The 15,542-nt window shown below is 39.9% G+C and overlaps 1 protein-coding gene and 1 pseudogene across 1 annotated transcript in view; one reads left to right on the top strand and one right to left on the bottom strand.

Annotated features, from left to right (window-relative positions):
• Nucleotides 1-14,195, bottom strand: part of ADIPOR2 (adiponectin receptor 2) — a 96,342-nt gene extending 82,147 nt beyond the window's left edge. Inside the window, exon 1 of the mRNA XM_035028531.1 lies at nucleotides 14,084-14,195. The gene's annotated coding sequence lies outside the window, so the exon portion shown is untranslated. The remainder of the gene's footprint in view (nucleotides 1-14,083) is intronic.
• LOC118025453 lies at nucleotides 8,997-10,571 on the top strand (annotated as a pseudogene).
• Nucleotides 14,196-15,542: the final 1,347 nt, after the last annotated feature.

Here is a 15,542-nt window from a genome sequence, read left to right as displayed (position 1 = left end):
GGCTGATCTCAACTTCAAGGTTATCTACTCAAAGAACCCTCCTCTGTCCACACAACCTAAAGCACCTCCTAACTCAACTCACTCCTTATCACATGACCTTTTAATTTACAGCACTTGTCCATGATTTTTTTTTCTGTTTACTACTGGTCTTTTTTCCCACTAGAATGAAAGCTTCTGAAAGAGACATTGCCTTCTTTACTCCTATATTCCCAGCACCTAAAATAGCAACTGGCACACAGGAGCTATATTCAATAAAGTATTAGCCAAATAAATGAATGGGGAATTACTACTCACACTTCGTAAGAAGTTCAGAGGCAGAAAATAATTGCCCTGACCTCCCCAGGCTCCTGACACTGACTCCTTTATTCTTCTCACTTATTAATGTTTTTATTACTGTACCGGTCACAATTTATTGCATTTATCTGTTTACATGCCTGTCTTCCCCTCTTGAACAGTTAAACTTCTTAGGGTCAGGAAGCCTTTAGAATCCATTTTTGGATCACAACACCAAGCATGGTTTGTACGCAAAGTAGGAGCTCAAAAACCTTTGTTGGATGTGGAGGAGGAGAACAGCTAACATGCACTGAGTACTTACTATATGCAAAGAACATTTCCCATGAATTCCCTCTTTAATCTTTACAATAATCCTGGGAGACAGGTAAAATTATTTCCTACATTTTGGAAATGACAAAACATCCAGGGAAGTTATAAATAACTTGCCTGAGCTAACTATATTTGTAAGTGGCAAACTAATCTACCTAATCAACCTACTCTGCCTAACACCCAAGTCAATGCTCTTATCCACAACCCTGTTTCTGTGAACTATAAGCTGTACTCAAATAAATGCACAATACTACTTAAATGCCAAATACAAGAGTTTCAACAGTGATAAGATTGTACTTTACAACAATGTTGAAAATATGAAACAGTCAAAAAATGGGGAAGAACACAGAGCCTTGCTACATATTGGAGGCAATAAAGCAATTGATTAAAATTGGAATTCTTCGGGCGCCTGGGTGGCTCAGTTGGTTAAGCGACTGCCTTCGGCTCAGGTCTCGTGATCCTGGAGTCCTGGAATCGAGTTCCGCATCGGGCTCCCTGCTCGGCAGGGAGTCTGCTTCTCCCTCTGACCCTCCTCCCTCTCATGCTCTCTGTCTCTCATTCTCTCGGTCTCAAATAAATAAATAAATAAAATCTTAAAAAAAAAAAAAATTGGAATTCTTCCCCAAACACTCAGAACATTTCTGAGTAGAAAAATGTCAATAAAACAAAACTGGTAACTGAAAAAAAAAAAAAACTGATAAAACCGGCAAAGTTCCCAACATATGTTACTGATACAGCCCTTAAGAAAATGATACAGTTGATAACTGAGAAGAAGCAACACCTCAATTTTTAAGACTGGCATTTTCAAGCCTTCATGTTCATAACATCTTAACTGCTATAAACACAAAAAAAACATGTCAAATCAATTTGGTTTTAAAAAATTATTTTGGATATACAAACACAGGCAACATTTGTATAATTTACACTACCTTTTTTTCCCCCTAGCACGCAGGTATGGAACCTGTTCTAACTGCCACATCGCACTGACCAACTTTCCTAAGGAAAAAACAGACAAGCATCATCACATGAAGCAGAGTTGTGGGAAAAGGCAGTAGAGCTGACCACACAACTGGTCTCTTGTTATGCCTAATGCAAATCTTCCTATAAAGATTTCCAAAGTGATAAACAGATGCCAAACTGTTATGTGCTGAGCTGCTACGTTAGGCCTTTCCACTAGCTATCAAGTCCACTTTGGTCATTTAAAAATCCTTCAGTAATGTTTGTAAAAATTCACAGAACTGGACATCTAAAAAAGGGTGAATTTTACTGAGTGTAAACTATACTCAATAAATTTGACTTTGTAAAAAGCTGATAAATACCATAAACATGACAAAAAAAAAATTTTTAGTCCTCAGTAAAAATCACCTGAATTTATTTTATCAAATCCCCGAAATATAAAGTCAATTTCTAAGGATTTAAAGAACAAAGAGTTGGAGGGAAGACACTGGACTTATATGTATCATATATACTGTATTTTTATAAAAGATTTATTTCTTTGAGGTGGGAGGGGGAAGAGAACACAAGCAGGAGCAGGGGCAGAGAGAAAAGGAGAAGCAGACCCCCTTGCTGAGCAGGGAGCCCAATGTGGGGCTCCATCCCAGGACCCCAAGATCATGATCTGAGCCAAAGGCAGATGCTTAACCAACTGAGCCACCCAGGCACCCTATACTGTATTATAATATAAAGTTAAGCTAGAGAAAAGCTTTTTAAGAAAATCATAAAATACACTTAAAGTACTATACCGTAAAAAATCCGTGTATAAGTAGACCTGCACAGTTCAAACCCGTGTTGTTCAAGGGTCAACTGTATTCTGAAGTTTCAAGTATCAAGATGTCAAATGAGGGGTACGTGGGTGGCTCAGCTGGTTAAGTATCTGCCTTCAGCTCAGGTCATGATACCAGGGATCAAGCCCCACGTCGGGTTCCCTGCTCAGGAGGGAGCCTGCTTCTCCCTCTCCTCCCTGCTCATGCTCTCTCTCTCAAATAAATAAATAAAATCTTAAAAAAAAAAATATCAATCGAACACCTGCTTATCTAGTTTCCAAAGTCCAAAGTTCCAAGATGTTAACCAGCAATGCAAAAAACCAGCAGTCTGTTTCCTCACCAAAGTGTAGCCTCAAACTACCTGCAACCCAGCTTCTATTACAAAAGTGGTTGAGAGAAATGACATTTGGGTGAGATCTACAAAATGTGCTCTTTATCTACTCCTCTAAGATATATTTCTGAATCAAACAATCACCCAATCACATTACTCTTGCGCAGAAGTCACGAACTTGAACATGTGAAGCAGCCTGAGGAAAGACAAAAAGGCTGTTACTGTGTTGAACCAAAAACTGCTTAAAAGATTAACAATTCAAATTTTAAAACATACACTGTTAAACAGTGCTGTCGTAACTGGCTATGCATATAAAAAATTAAATTAGATCCCTGCCTCATCATCATACACAAAAGAAAATTTTTCTTCCAGGCAGAATCAAGACCTAAATGTAAAAAAAAAAAAAAAAAAAAACTTTTTTTTTTTCTTCTTAAAGATTTTACTTACTTACACAAGAGAGAATCTGAGGCAGACCCTGCACTGAGCAAAGAGCCCAACGTGGGGCTCTATCCCACAACCTCAAGATCATGACCTGAGCCGAAACCAAGAGTCAGATGCTCAACCAAATGAGCCACCCAGGTGCCCCTTCAAAAACTTTTTGAAAAAAATATGGAAGACTCTTAATGACCTTGGGGTATGGAGTAGATTTCTTAAGACACAAAAGACACAAATGAGTAAGGAAAATTGTGATAGATTTAATAATCACTTCTATTCAACAAAACCATATAAAAAGTTAACTGGGGCGCCTGGGTGGCTCAGTCGTTGGGCGTCTGCCTTCGGCTCAGGTCATGATTCCAGGTCCTGGGATCAAGCCCCGCATCGGGCTCCCTGCTCCGCGGGAAGTCTGCTTCTCCCTCTCCCACTCCCCCTGCTTGTGTTCCCTCTCTTGCTGTGTCTCTCTCTCTGTCGGGTAGATAAAATCTTTAAAAAAAATAAAAAAATTAAAAGTTAACTGATAAATCACATACACTAGAAGAAAATATTTGCAATTCACTTAACAGACATAACCAAACATGTAATAAACTCCTAAAATCAATTTGAAAAGACAAAGCCAAGGGTGCCTAGGTGGCTCAGTTGGTTAGGCATCTGACTGGATTTGGGCTCAGGTCATGATCTCACGGTTATGAGATCGGACCCATGTGGGGCTCTGCGCTTGGTGTGGAGCCTGCTTGGGATTCTCTCTCTCTCTCCCCCTTCCCCCGCCCCCAGACTCCCACACCCTCACCCCTGCCCTGCTGGCAGCACAAACATGCACTCTCTCTACCTCTCTCTCTAAAAAAAAAAAAAGATAAAGCAATAGGCATGGGTGGAGGGGGGGTTGTAGCAGATAGTCAATTCAAGAAATGGAAACCTAAACAGTCACTCAACATTTCAAAAAAAATGCTCAATTCTGGGCACCTGGGTGGCTCAGTTGGTTAAGCGACTGCCTTTAGCTCAGGTCATGATCCCGGGTTCCTGGGATTGAATCCCACATCAGGCTCCCCCTGCTCTGCGGGGAGCCTGCTCCTCCCTCTGCCTGCCACTTCCCCTGCTTGTGCACACACTCGCTCTCTCTCTCTCCATCAAATAAACAAATAAAATCTTAAAAAAAAGAAAAAATGCTCAATTTCATAATTACTCAAGAAAAATCTTAATTAAGGGGCGCCTGGGTGGCTCAGTTGGTTAAACGACTGTCTTCGGCTCAGGTCATGATCCTGGAGTCCCAGGATCGAGTCCCGCATTGGGCTCCCTGCTCAGCAGGGAGTCTGCTTCTCCCTCTGACCCTCCCCCCTCTCATGTGTGCGCGCGCTCTCTCTCTCTCTCATTCTCTCTCTCTCAAATAAATAAATAAAATCTTTAAAAAAAAAGAAAAATCTTAATTAAAAATTAAGATGATGTGATATCATCTTAAACCCCATCTGATTTGTAAACGTGTAAAAAATCTGACAATGCCATGGATCACAGGATTTGGAAACAGCAGATTCTCATAGTCTCGTGCTAAAACAAAGTGACACAATTTTGGAGGGTAATTTGGCAATATCAGACAGTTAAAAGTTCCCATAATATCTATAACCTCCAACCCATTAACTTCACCTCTGGGTAATTTTCACTACAGAATTTCATTTCACACTTGGTAATCATAGGGGGCCTGGCTGACTCAGAACAGCATGTGACTCCAGATTCTTGGAGTCGTGAGTTCAAGCCCCATGTTGGGTACAGAAATTACTTAAAAATAAATAAACTTACAAAAAACAAACTTAGTAGCCACATAGGTGGCTCACAAAACATTTTATCCATACTGCCTACAATACAAACTGATACTTTCTATCCTATTTTAATTCCTAAACTGATTTCACAACCCATTCATTAATGGTTTCCAACATGCAGTTTAAAAAACCTGCCACAGATCTTAAATATGTGCACAAGGATTCCTAATCAGGAATGTTCAATGTAGCATTGTTTTTTAAAAGTGAAAAAACTGCAAACAACCTAAATACCCACCAACATGATGATAAATTAAAAACACCTGTATTCATTTAATAGAATAATGTAACTGTACCCCAGATAAAAGTGATGAGTATGATTAGGTTGAACCATATGAAACTGTCATTTTTGTAGGTCAAAAATGGTAATGTATCAGGAATTTCATATGAATAAAAAATATGTTTCAAAAAAAACAAGTTACAGAATAGGTAGAACACTGTTTACATCAAGTTTGAAAATATGCAAAACAATATTATGATTTGCTTACGAATGTATTTCTATTACATAAATCAGGCATTAGCAATGATCAACACCAAATTCACGATAGTCTTTAGTTCTGGAAACAAAGTGAAATGCAATCCAAAGGGGCGCCTGGGTGGCTCAGTTGTTAAGCATCTGCCTTCGGCTCAGGTCATGTTCCCAGGGTCCTGGGATCGAGCCCCGCATCGGGCTCCTTGCTCTGCGGGGAGCCTGCTTTTCCCTCTCCCACTCCCCCTGCTTGTGTTCCCTCTCTCGCTGTGTCTCTCTCTGTCAGATAAATAAATAAAATCTTAAAAAAAAAAAAAAAGAAATGAAATCCAAGAAGGTGCTTCAAGTGTATGTGCAATTTTTTCTTAAAAAAAAAAATGGAAAGTATGAGAAAATGTTAAGATTTGATAAAGCTGTATGGTGGATATGTGAATGTTAATTATATTGGTCTCTGTAGTCTCCTGAATGTTGAAATATTTTAAGGAAAAAAATCTATTACCCAAATAAAACACACATCCCCAGCCTAACCTCAAACCAAACCCCATGCAAAATTTCTTTCACTGGCTTGAAATGTTAATGCTTAGTCCTCTCCCTTTAACTAAGGCCTCTAGCAAAAACAAACAAAACAAAACAAAACCAAAACAGCTTTTATGTACTTCCCAACTTAAACAGTTCTTTAAAATCTGTCAAGAAAAGATTTACCCCTGGAAAATTGGGTCTTGTTCCTTCTCCCAGTTTAGTGCTCTGTATTTTACCATATTTCCATCTTTACCTTTGCTGCCAAGAAAACTCAAATCCAACTTTTATTCTTAGTCATTGAATTATGCTTCTTTCTTTTCCTTTCCTCCTTATATTTTATTACACTTCTGGATGACACAGGATATAAATAAATTGCAAGCAAATAAGAAGTAACCTGCGTGTTCCACCATGCTAAAGAGTTTTCACCACACCACTTTCTTCCATGACCAAAGGAATGAGTATAGATACAATTATACAAAATATGCTCAATGAAGTCAGATTTCAGAGCATACAAGATTAAAGTGAATATGCTGCCAGAGAAAAATAATTAGCTAATATACTAACAAAGAAATGCAAACAAAAGGCCTAGATGGCCAAAATTTAATATGTTTGTTTCTTTAAAACCGTATGCTTTAGGGCACCTGGGTGGCTCAGTTGGTTGAGCGACTGCCTTCGGCTCAGGTCATGATCCTGGAGTCCCGGGATCGAGTCCCACATCAGGCTCCCTGCTCAGCAGGGAGTCTGCTTCTCCCTCTGACCCTCCCCCCTCTCATGTGCTCTCTCTCTCATATAAATAAATAAAATCTTTAAAAAAAAAAACCATATGCTTTAAAATAAATAAATAAATAAAAATAAAATAAAATAAAACCATATGCTTTATAGGGGCACCTGGGTGGCTCAGTTGTTAAATGTCTGCCTTCGGCTCGGGTTGTGATCCCAGGGTCCTGGGATCGAGCCCCGCATCAGGCTCCCCGCTCAGCAGGAGGCCTGCTTCTCCCTCTCCCACTCGCCCTGCTTGTGTTCCTCTCTCGCTGTGTCTCTGTCAAATAAATAAATAAAATCTTTAAAAAAAAAAAAAAAAAGACCATATCCTTTATATGCTTTGTTTTCTAGTACAAGGATACTGCAGAAAATACATAAATCCAATACGAATATGTAATACTGGGGCGTCTGGGTGGCTCAGTTGGTTAAGCATCTGCCTTCAGCTCAGGTCACAATCTCAGGGTTCTAGCCCCGCGTCGGACTCCCTGCTCAGTGGGGAGTCTGTTTCCCCTCTCCCTCCGCCCCGCCATGCTTGCATGCTTGCTCTCTCTGTCTCTAAAATAAACAAAATTTTTAAAATAGAAAGATAAAATTTGTTTTAAAAAAAAAGAATATGGAGCACCTGGGTGGCTCAGATGGTTAAGCGTCTGCCTTCAGCTCAGGTCGTGATCCCAGAGTCCTGGGATTGAGCCCCACATCGGGCTCGTGGCTCAGTGGGAAGCCTGCTTCTCCCTCTCTCTCTGCCTCTTCCCCTGCTCATGCTCTCTCTCTATATATATATCTCTGTGTCTCAAATGAATAAAATCTTTAAAAAAATTTTTAAAAAGACTGTGTAATACTATAAATCAGCTATTAAAAAAATTCTATTTTTCTGCGCTTTTCCATTAAAAACTTCAAATGTCCTTTCCGACAGGTATTTTCCCTATGCCTGAAGATATTCTGGCAGTTTCCAGAATTTAGCTTCATTTTTCCTTCTCTCTGGACACTTACGTCTAATTAAGCCAGGCTATAAAATCATTTAGCCAGCATACATCCCCTCTAACACATGGTATACTGCAATACAGAAAAATCAAAACCATGGGTTACATGAGACAAATCCCCTATTTAATCCATTCCTTAACTTCCAAAACTGAATACCAAATGTTACATGTTAAATAGGTTAATTATTCCTAGTAAACAGGTCCTAGGATATTCCTTATTTACCTCATTTTAGAATTAAAGGATGAAACAGACAACATATCCCAAGATGACAATTTTATGCTGCAATTTTTCAAGTTTATATTTCACCAAGACTTTAAAAAGGTTATTTTTAACAAAATTAAAGCACTTCACTCAGCACAAGAGCACAATCCAATTTAGGTTTTAAAAAGACCATTTACTCCTCACTTGCTATATGCCAGGACTGCTGTTCGATATAAAGAAAACTACACTCTCCTTACTCTCAAGAAATATAGTCTACTGGGACATCCCTCAGACTCTTTTAACAGGGGTGGCAAAATCATACTGCTTTCAAGGGCTGGGTAGGGAATCTAAATAGGTGAACAGATCTTTAAAAAGTACTAGAAGAACAACTACAGAATGTAAGCTCCATCTAAAATAATTCTAAATCAACTTCAAAAGAATGCCATCACAACAAAACACATCTCCCAGTGAGAGAGACATAATACACTGCAAGGAACATTTAACTGATAATCAGATAAACAAAGATTTTTTTAAAAAGTTGGAAATGGCATGGAGAAACTAGACCTTACCTACATTTGTGGTGAGCGTTTACATTGCTGTGACCTTTCTGGATGGCATTCTGGTAACACATATCAAAATGAAACCCATGCTGCATTGTATGTTAACTAACTAAAACTTAAATAAAAATGTAAAAAAAATAAAAATAAAAACCATGTACTTCCTTCAACCCAGTAACCAGACTTAGAAAGTTATCCTACAGAGTCATTAGCATCAACAATTGTACATACAATGTTTATGTACATAATACAATAAATTTAAACAATCTAAATATCCAGTAACAGAAACACTATTAAATTATGACTCACCCATTTAATAAAATACTAAAGAACTACTTAAAAGAACAGAGTAGATGCAGACGTACTGATGTGGGAAGCTATTGTGAATATTAATTTTTAAAGCACACTACTATGAGCCAAGATGGCGCCACCTGCCGAGCTCCAAGGCTATTTCTAGTCACACCCAGAAGCATGATTCCAAGCCACAGCTGAGAAGGGTTGGCTGGTATTGGGTGTAGGGTGTAGGTTTTCTGAGAGCTGCTTATCGCCAGCCAATCTGCACCCATCATGTCCAGCAGAAACAAACACTAGCTGCCCAGCAACCTGCAGCAGTTACAGAATTAATAAAGTGGACCCTCTGCCTATGCTGAGAGTTTCTACAGCATTAGAATATTCACTACAAATCCAAGTGGAGATTTTCAAATTGCAACCAAATAAACCTAGCAAAGAACTGGCAAAGCTGGTGATGTTTACGGCACTGATTGGTCACTGCTACCCAAAACAGCTAGACAACTTTCCTCAAGGGCTGAAAGAGCTGCTCTCCTACAATTACCCTGTCTTGAATGTAGATCTTCCAATAACATTTTGCAAAGCTTTGATCTCTGGGAGAAGAATCTCATCAATCCATCAAGTTTGCTATTGCTCTTCTTTGAACTTCTACATTGCCATACAAGCAATACACTCATTTTGTGACTGATTAGAATAAAAGTGCAAAATACAAAAATAAAATGAATAAAGTATTACAGAATTTTATGTGCATGTTAAGAGACAGCAATGCAACTGCAGCCAAGATATCTTTGAAAGTGATGACTGAACTCTTCAAAAGAAACATCTGAAATGATGCCAATGACTGTCAATGTTACCGCAATTCACGCTTCTCTGAGGTCACCAAAGTATTAGTTGCTGCCCTGACCTTCTCCCTAGGACAAGATGAAGAAGAGAAACAGGACAGCAACTAAGAATGTTAGTGCAGTATGCCACAGGGAAAACAGGCTCCAAACACAATGAAAGTGCTTAAAAACAAAAGAAAAAAAAAAAACAAGGTGTTTAACTTCTCAGTTATCCATCTGATTCATGATTCTCCAAGATTTTGCAGAAAAACTAATACTGCAGCTGAAGAGCTCTAAAGAGATGTCTGAAGTGAATATGATGCTCTAGAAACTTATCTCTAGACTGGTGGGAATTTATGAGCTTTTTCTAACTTCTATCCCTTTGTGCAAAGGTTTCTACAGCAGCACCAAAGAGAACTAGTAAGATCCTTCTGTTTGGTGCACAAACACACAAACATCTCATCACCTGGTATAGTCCCAGAGATCATTCAGTCACTCATGATTGTGGCCACCCATTTCGTTATGGACAAGAACTCTGGGGAAATCATGACAGTAGGAATCAATGAAAAAGATTCTATGAAAGAGGTAACAGTTTAATGACAACTTCCTCAAGGCCTGGCCCAGTATAAAACACACAACATTAAGAAAGTGGCAATGTCTGCCAGAACTCTGACTCAGTTCTTCTGAACACTAAATCCCTCAGATTAAGGAATTCCAGGGTTAAGACTAGATAAAATCAAGAGTACAAAAATATGGAAAATTAGATGCTGAAGTTTACATTCTAGGAATGGAAGTGCTAGAAATTGAGAAAGAGGAAGAGAATGCTAAGAACAAAAAAGATAGGTGGGGAAGTATCTGTCTCAATGAGGAGGATGTTAATGGTAGTAACTAGGTTGATGTGCATCACTCTTCCAATAAAGAACAGCAAGAAAATCTCCAAGAGCCTAAACAGCTTCAAGGAGCCAGAATGTCCAGTCAAAAAATAAGCAGTCCTTCCAAGAAAAGCAACTGGCCCTACAATATAAACTTATGAAAAAGAAGATTCAAATAACTTCCTAGCAACTTTTCCATTCCAAGACTGTTAAATTTGTGTTATTAATCTGAAAATTAGTGAATTAACAATATTTTTTTTCCATTAAAAAGTCCAGAAACGGGGGCGCCTGGGTGGCTTAGTCCTTAGGCATCTGCCTTGGGCTCAGGTCATGATCCCAGGGTCCTGGGATCTAGCCCCGCATCAGGCTCCCTGCTCCCTGCTCAGCAGGAAGCCTGATTCTCCCTCGCTCACTCCCCCCTGCTTGGGTTCCCTCTCTTGCTGTGTCTGTCAAATAAATAAATAAAATCTTAAAAAAAAAAAAAAAAAAGTCCAGAGACACTGTATTTTAAAAACCACCCAAAAAAGCACACCACAGAACAATGATTGGTTGGATCCCTTTTTAAAAAACAACTCTGCGGGGTGCCTGGGTGGCTCAGGTCATGATCCCAGGGTCCTGGGATTGAGTCCCGCATCGGGCTCCCCACTCAGCAGGAAGTACTTCTCCCTCTCCCACTCCCCCTGCTTGTGTTCCCTCTCTCGCTGTGCCTCTCTGTCAAATATAAAAAAAAAAAAAAAAAAAAAAAAAAACTTTGCAACATAAAAAGGAGCCCTATTATAAAATATAGATTTTAATTAATGACTATGTAACAACATTGGTACATCAACTGTAACAAATATACCACATTAATGCATGCTATTAATAACAGAAAATAGAGTAGGTGATATAGCAACTTTCTATACTATCCACACAAATTTCTGTAAACCTAAAACTGCTCTAAAAAATCAAGTCTATTAATTTTTTTAAAACCTGCAAGTATAGACAGATTTGTGAATAAACATTTGTATAAGCAGACAAAGAGCTGAAAATCTCTACATCAAACTGCAGTGGATTTCTACAGAGAGTGAAACTGGAAAGAAGGGCAAAAGGACGAATTTTTACATCATATACCTCTGGACTGTCTCAACTTTCCTACACTGAGCAATGCTCTAATGAGAGGCTCTGTGACATATTGGGAGCCTGGGTCCTGAAGCCAGACTGCATGGATTCAAACCCCAACTGCACCATTAACGAGTTGATGAACTTGCGCAATTAATTTCTCTGTGCCTCAGTTTCTTCATCTTTAAATATGGACACTAGTATTAATTTCTCTGTGCCTCAGTTTCTTCATCTTTAAATATGGATACTAGTATTAAATAACTTAATACATGTAAAGTATTGAAACACTACCTAGCACACAGTAAGTGCTCAATAAATGGTGTTCACCACTACCATCAAGCATCTATTATTCCTGATTTTTTTTTTAATCTTAACTGGTAAAGACAAATCAGGAAAACCTGGCTCATCAAGCTCCTTTCTAGTAGCCAAATAACAATAATCTGAGGTTTTTTTAAAGCAGATTACAAACAGGCGTGCCCAGCTGGCTCAGTCCTTGCAACCCGTGATCTCAGGGTCATGAGTTTGAGACCCACATTCAGTGTAGAAATTACCTTAAAAAAATAAAATTAAAAAAAAAAAGATTACAAACCACCACTTAACAGTATGAGCCCATTTATACAAAAGCAATCGCTAACAGATTCTGTAATAATCACACAAACAAAACCCTCGGAGTGGTGTGATTCTGACAATTTTAACTTTCTTCTTTAGACTTTTCTGACTCATTTTAACTTTCTACATTACATATGCATGATTGTTAATAAAATAAAGTAGGAGTCAGCAAGCTTTTTCTATTACGGGCCAGACAATAAATATTTTAGGCTTTGTAGGCCATGAGAGTCTCTGGCCCCACTACTCAATTCTACCTTGCACTGCAAAAGCAACCACAAACAACATCAAAATGAATACAAATGGCTATATCTCAATAAAAACTTAACTTACAAAAGCAGACAGCTAGCAAAACTTGCCCCACAAATTATAAAGTTTGCGGCCCCTGAGATAAAGAATAAAACTATTTTCATTTTGGAACACAAGATGTGATTTATACTAAAGACAGTGCATCGGCTAAATTGATACTACTGGTGGAAAAAGATTTATTTATTTGTACTAGTCTAGGGATAGAAAAACACAAACTCTTTTAGGCTCTGGTAATCTTCTCATCCGTAGTGTTCGGATAAGAGAAAATTTGCTACTAAGTAGCCTGTAAAGTATAGATATGAACATATACTGGTGGATATGCAGTTACAAATAGAAGCTAAAAGAAATGTCTTTCATATTTATACCAATCTGAATTTTTTTCAAAGTTCATAATAATTCACCACCAAGCAGCTGCCACCACAAGTGGAAGTCCCAACTAGTGATGAAATTATTTTAGTTACAAATAGTCAGCAAATGAAAATCTTCATTTCTATGAAATGAAAAAACTAGGAATGAAAAAATCTATCAAATTCTAACAGACTGAGAGTGAGAGGGTGGTAAAAGGAAACAATGGGTGGCCTTTGTTAAGAGAACACTTCAAACTTCAGAAATGACAGTTTAAGATCTCCCCTCCAAAATTAAAGCTTGGGTTGAAGGAAATTGTTTTTAACACTTCACTGAGAAGTTTTGTGATCAAACGATTTTAAATGTTATAACAGATTTCTTCAAGTTTTAAACGGTTTCGGGGGGGGGGAACTGGTTTTGGAAGAGATCTAATGGGATTAACAGTAGGCTGAGAAATCCACAATCTAAAAATAAAATATTAAAAGGCCATCCTACTAAAAAAAAAAAAAAAAAAAGCCAAGAACCTGCACTGAAGTCACCATAGCTAGTAAAATTCTGGTCGGACATCTGAATCTTTCTACCAAAAGTCACAGTTGGGCCGTCTCATGAAGTTGTCAAATTCCAGAGACAAACGTATTTATATTTACTGTCAAAAGCCAGAGGGAGAAAAGAAGTTACCTATTAGTTTCCAATCCGACCTCTCTCATAGACCCCTAGAATTGACTTAAACCCTGTTACCATCAGTTTTAAAAGAAGCAAACAGTGACAGACTTGGAAAACAAGGGCCCAAGGTTCTATCGCAAGTAGGTTGCCTGGAGCGCCACCGAAGAAAAGATAAGAAAGGAAAATCTTCCTACCCAGGGACTATAAAAGTACTACCAAGCAGAACCCATTCGAAGCCTGCCACCAAAGAAATTCCTAGAACTAATAAAAGAGACGGAAATGAAAAAAGGGAGGGCAAAGTCTCTCGGTGAGCAGTAAGGAAGGGCAACTGCACGCGAAGGAAGAAGAGCTGAGAGAGGGCTCCGGACTCCGTGCCGGGAGGGGCGAGGCGGGTGAGGGGCGCCAGGCGCTACAAACAGCGGTTGAAAGGAGAGCGGATCCAGGCCCCTCACGGTCGGCCCCGGGGGCCACTGCACTGCGCGCTGTGCCCCGCGGCGAGTCAGGTAAGGAGGCCAAGTTGAAGGCTGGGACGATCGCGCGCTCCCCGGCCCGCGCCGGGGACACTCTCCGCCTCAGACCCCTCACCTCCTCCTCGACCCCGGGCTCTCTCCCTTCGCCCGCGAAACGGCGCTAACATTCCAGAGACCCTCACCCAGAGCTTGTCGCCGCCTCGCCGCAAGTCTCGGACTCCTCGGGAACCACGGCGGGGGGGGGGGAGGGAGGAAAGGGGAGCGGAGGAGGGAGGGGACCCGGAGGAGCTGCGCCGCTGCCGCCGCCGCGATACCGCGTCTGAGATCCTGCTCGAGCCGCCGCGACAGCCGCCGCCACGTCTTCCCGCCCCCACGACTGCGCGTCGCCGTGACGCGCATCGCACGAGGCGGTTCGAACCAATAAGACCACAGTTCGTGCGCAGGCGCACTGGCCCAAACCGGAAACTGCTCTTTTGACTGCTCTAGAACATGGATGCATCCTGGGAGTTGTGGTTCCGGCCAGGAACTCAACGAAAACAGTACTGAGCACCAAGGGACCAAAAGAGTGCTCCATGGGCGCGCACACAAATCCCCTTCGTTTATTTTTTCTCCCACCAAGAGCGGAAGCAGTTTAGATCAGAAGAGTCAGGGGCCCGCCCCAGCTTGGGGACGCTTTTTCCGGTCTCTATGGATACGGGCTACACACCTTGGGCGGAAGCCAAAATTTAGGGATTTAGGCTGGATCGTGTTTCTGCCAACCGCCAATATATTGTTAGGCGTCGTCTGTGAAAGCTTCCGAAATAAATCCGAAAGCATTAGCCAAGTCTTGTGCAAAACAGTAGCGTTTGCCTTTTATTGCCTTGTTAAGGTAAGGTATTATGATTTATGCCCTACTCCTCAAAAACAAATGTGAACCCACTCAGAATACATACAATTCAGAATGATTTGTAAAATGTTTTTAATGTAATAGCAGGTCAGAAACTATTTCAGCATTAAATACTGTGTCCATTTCCCAGAGTGAGTGATTTTCTACCTTTGAGGTTTCAACGGAGCTCTAACTTCTTAGAAATCAAAGAATGGTTTGGTTACATACTATTTCTATAAGAAAAGGAAGTACAAGCCCTCAACCCCCCATCCAAAAGTTCGGTTTTTCACTAACCAAAGGATTTACAAAGAGGAAATTTTCGCTTTTCCAAAATGGTAATTGTTCTTTGCCTTTCGCCTGAGCTTGAGAAAGGCTTCCTAAGAACGCGCTGTATTTTCGGATAGCTGGGTGAAACCTGGATGAAAATTGGTTGGCGTATAAAAATGTTTTCCTCACGTTCAGCTCTAAGATGAATTTATCACCCTCTGAACAGGTTATTGCCTTAATTGTAAAAACTCTTGTTAATGATTAGAGAAAATCCATAAGCTTTCAAGAACGCTTATGTGCATACCTTGTTTGTCCTTCCCTTGATCCACAACAAGAGAAAACAAAGAATTCTGGAAAAAGCTGCACAGATCTCATATCAAAAGGCCTAGAGTCTAATGTATGAGGGAAACACCCCTCCCCCCAAAAATAGAGAACTCTTCAACCCTGGAAATGTAAATCCTAGAATTGATTAAAGTTACTAAAATCACAAAAAGCATGAATAAGATGAT

This window comes from Mirounga leonina, unplaced genomic scaffold (genome assembly GCF_011800145.1).
Source record: "Mirounga leonina isolate KUSES-001 unplaced genomic scaffold, KU_Mleo_1.0 Mir_201, whole genome shotgun sequence".
NCBI classification, from domain to species: domain Eukaryota; kingdom Metazoa; phylum Chordata; class Mammalia; order Carnivora; family Phocidae; genus Mirounga; species Mirounga leonina.
This window is presented reverse-complemented; position numbering and strand designations above follow the sequence as displayed.